Source organism: Taurulus bubalis (assembly GCF_910589615.1).
Source record: "Taurulus bubalis genome assembly, chromosome: 16".
Classification (NCBI taxonomy): domain Eukaryota; kingdom Metazoa; phylum Chordata; class Actinopteri; order Perciformes; family Cottidae; genus Taurulus; species Taurulus bubalis.
This window is the reverse complement of record NC_136604.1, coordinates 23075581-23080155: the sequence shown is the minus strand read 5'-3', so window position 1 is coordinate 23080155 and position 4575 is coordinate 23075581.

Sequence of the window (4575 nt, the reverse complement as noted above, 5' to 3'; positions counted from 1 at the left end):
AGGAGAGAGAATGCAGCTTTAATACATGAAGCATATACTTCTATACAACCAGAGGAGTCACCCCCTGGTGGTCAGGAGAGAGAATGCAGCTTTAACACATGAAGCATAGACTTCTATACAACCAGAGGAGTCACCCCCTGGTGGTCAGGAGAGAGAATGCAGCTTTAATACATGAAGCATATACTTCTATACAACCAGAGGAGTCACCCCCTGGTGGTCAGGAAAGAGAATGCAGCTTTAACACATGAAGCATAGACTTCTATACAATCAGAGGAGTCACCCCCTGGTGGTCAGGAGAGAGAATGCAGCTTTAATACATGAAGCATATACTTCTATACAACCAGAGGAGTCACCCCCTGGTGGTCGGGAAAGAGAATGCAGCTTTAACACTGGCATCCTGGTCTGAACCAATCAAACTGATCGCAAAAATGACAACAGTAAAAATCTGAATGTGACAAAATGATTGTAATTTGCATTTTTGTTCTCCTCCTGAGCTTTCAACAGAAGTTCATGGTCATAGAATAGGAGACTAAGATAGCATTGAGCTGTCTTCATCAGTTAGAGGAGGAGAAGTTAATGCAGCAGACAGAAGCACCTGCTGAATGAATGAAAGAAAGAAGTTAACTCAGTAACAAAAGACAAGGGCGCTGTGGTTCACTCGCCCGCTGATGAAGTCCTGGAAACGTAACTGGAAAAAGAAAGTAAGCAAACCTTGAGCTCACAGGATACACACACGTCAGACCGAACGGTTTTCAAGAGGAGCTTTCCATACTTCCTCCCTCGCTCCGATTCTCCTCTTTCATTTCCTCTCTCTCTCCTCTTTTCTCTCCGTTGGTAATTAAGCGGGCAGATTTTATGCTTTTCCTTCTTACAATAGCAGCTCCTGAGGCGGCCGCATCAACGCCAGGGCTCACTGTCAGAGAGCTGCCAGATAACACACACACACACACACACACACACACACACACACACACACACACACACACACACACACACACACACACACACACACGGTAATTAAAGACTAAGATGTATGTGTATAATATAGACGTTCACACTTCGGATATAGAGTCACACGAGCGATGCAGAGTATCGCATCACATGTTGCAGACTTTCTGCTGTTTGGCCTGTCAATCACTGTCGTGTGTGAGTGTGTGAGTGTGTGAGTGTGTGTGTGTGTGTGTGTGTGTGTGTGTGTGTGTGTGTGTGTGTGTGTCACCGGTCAGGCGATGTGGAACACAAAAACCTTTTGTTCTCTCCCATAATTCCCCTCTTTGTGCTGTGAATATGTCTATTTCCATCGCCTCTCCAGTGCCTTGCTCTCCATCTCTTCTGGGGAACACTTGACTTCCATTAGCCTCTTCACGCCGCTCACTCTTAGCAGCGGCGGGAAATGAAAGAGTGCGGCTTCATCGGGGAACATCTACGCTGTTGCTAGGAGATGCGATAAACCTCCTCCGAGCATTTCCGGGACCTCAAAGCGATTCTGATCACAGAGATGCTAAAGTTCCTCACACTCCGGTGCTGCGTTCAGGGACGCTCCAACGACCGGGATGAAGGCCGTTGTTTCGTCAGCGCTCGCATGTCCAACTGACCCTGAACACACCGCCAAACGCGAGTTTACAGAATCGTCTTTGTGTTTGGCATGTTGCCCATGTAATCATGAGAGAACGTGACTTTAAAGAAGTTAATAACGGAACTCCCGTTGTTATGATAACACAAACACCTTATGGCACCAAGCCCTGTTTCTGAAAATCCCAATGGTTAATATACTCATACTAGATCCAGATGATGTCCTCAACCACAAGGCCTATTTGAATAATTAAAAAAGGAATAATATACAGAAAACCCTTGGAAACATAGATAATAAGTTAATATATGTGTTACTGGTATATTGGTTTATGATGCACAGAAAAAGGAAAACATATATATATATATATATATATATATATATATATATATATATATATATATATATATATATATATATATATATATATATTGCAAAAAAAGCATAATTAAATGTTGTATTTTCTTATCGTAACTATATTTGCTATATTTTAATTTAATATATAACATACATCTATATGTTAAGAGTTTCTGTGCGAAGTTTGGCTTTGATTGAGTGAAACATTGAGTGTATTTTTAAAACTTAACTTAACTGAGTATTTTAGTGTTCACGTATCCAGCAGAAAGTGTGATTTTTCGTATGAACTCGTAGGTTCGATGCCCAAAGCGTTGAGCGACTCCCCGTGGAACACCTGACTCCCTCAGTCAGAGGAACCCTGGGAGTCTGTAGGTCAGCAGACGAGCCTGGCCTTAAAAACACCCAGAAGCCTTTGAGGCGGTTCATAATCCGGCTGGATTTCATTGTGTGGAAGCGGAGGTCATTTCACAGCGTCAGATACCTGAGGGAACATGACATTTAAATAGGGTCCTCGTTATCGCCCTCCGCTCGCTCGTCCTTGAGCTCTAACGGCTGATCTCCGCTCGCTCTCCAGCATTTCCTTCTGTTCTTCCATTCTTCCCTCCACTCCTTTTCTTCTCTCCGTCTCTTCCTCCCTCTCCCCCAGCTGTCCGTCACCTCGACTAAACCAAAGATCGAATTCTCGCCCACTTGCACCAGAGCAAGCAGCAAATTAAGAAAGGCCACTGAGCAACAACCCAGTGTTGGATTTCTCTTTCCGGTCTCTGGTGATGTCACGATTCCAAAATGAATGTCTTGTGTAGGATAAAGGCATGAAGTCCTGATCAGAGAAAGATTATTCAGAGTTTTGAATTTATATTTAATGAGAGTGAAGCGTTTTAAGTCGCCTCGACTCCTCTGGTTGTATAGAAGTCTATGCTTCATGTGTTAAAGCTGCATTCTCTCTCCTGACCACCAGGGGGCGACTCCTCTGGTTGTATAGAAGTCGATGCTCCATGTGTTAAAGCTGCATTCTCTCTCCTGACCACTCCTCTGGTTGTATAGAAGTCTATGCTTCATGTGTTAAAGCTGCATTCTCTCTCCTGACCACCAGGGGGCGACTCCTCTGGTTGTATAGAAGTCGATGCTCCATGTGTTAAAGCTGCATTCTCTCTCCTGACCACCAGGGGGCGACTCCTCTGGTTGTATAGAAGTCGATGCTCCATGTGTTAAAGCTGCATTCTCTCTCCTGACCACCAGGGGGCGACTCCTCTGGCTGTATAGAAGTCGATGCTCCATGTGTTAAAGCTGCATTCTCTCTCCTGACCACTCCTCTGGTTGTATAGAAGTCTATGCTTCAAGTGTAAATGATGGTCATTTAGAGTCAAACAGACCATAATACCGGGATGCTGGACGGTAGAGGAAGCAGCTTTTAGCTTCATCCTCGTACTTCCTCTACATTTAGCTTCCTGCTGTTTTAAATGATCATCACAGCTTCCAGCGTTGGTTCACAACTTCTTTCCAACAAACAGATCAAAACACTTAAAAGCCTCCGCGGCACAAAAGGGATGAAACGTGATTGGTTTGATTTCTGTTATTATGATCACAAAAGCGTGGTTGCCAGTAATCTGGGGTTTGTAAAGAAGGCTTTCATGAGATCGGCCCTCGTCCCGCCGCCTCGCTGAGGATCTGTTCCACGGATCAAAGTCTCAATCGCTTCTTCAGCAGCAGCGTCTCTCCGTCCAACCCACAGGAAGAAGAAGTGTTCTAATTAAAAGAAAAGGCCTGCGGCGCCATCATGCATGGCGTGTTATGTGTGACAGAACCAGTGGTGGAACCGACTGGTTTCACTGGGAACCAGCATGCGGTTTCATTAGCGCCGTTTCTTCTGAAGGTTTGTGAATCTGACTGTCGGAAGTTTATTTTACTTATTCATTTCTTATTATTACGTGAATATATTTTAAACAAACTGCTGTTTTTGTGCTGAACACTTTCATACAGAACCCAAATATTGCTTGATAAAAGGCCTCAACCAATCACGTCGCTGAGGCTCCGTAGTTGTAACCACGACAGCAACCTTTATTACTCCAGAACCACTTCCTTCCGTTCTTAGCTTTCACAATAAAAGCCCCAGACGTCTTCACTTTCTAACTGTTCACTGGAGGAAACTCACAGTAGCTCCGCCTCCCGGGTCGACGGGCTCCGACCGGTTGTTGCAACGCTAAAGATATTAATAATAGTTTTGCTAAGAAATATTTGCAAGAGATTGCTTTGCATGTTCATGTCGTTGTGAATTACGGTCAATGAGGAAATGTTGAATTAAGAATTCTCAAAATAAACGGAAACTTTATTTTACTATTATTTATTTCCCAATCTTTCCCAGACTTTAACCAAACCAGAGACTTTAGAAAGGGAGATTTATTCCCGCTGTCCCTGAATGCAACAGAACCATCGAACGAGACGTCTGTCAACAAAGGGTTTTGAAATGCTTTCTCAAAGAAAATGACATGTATACGGGAACATATTAAGAAAAACTCCCTTGTGCCGGTACGTTTGGGTTCTGGAGTCACTTTTTATCTGTCTACTTGTGTTGTGAATGTTTCTATGGTTGTTTTTAATGTTTGTCTTTACTGTAAGAGCTGCTAAACTGTTTTTCGTTGTTTTTGACA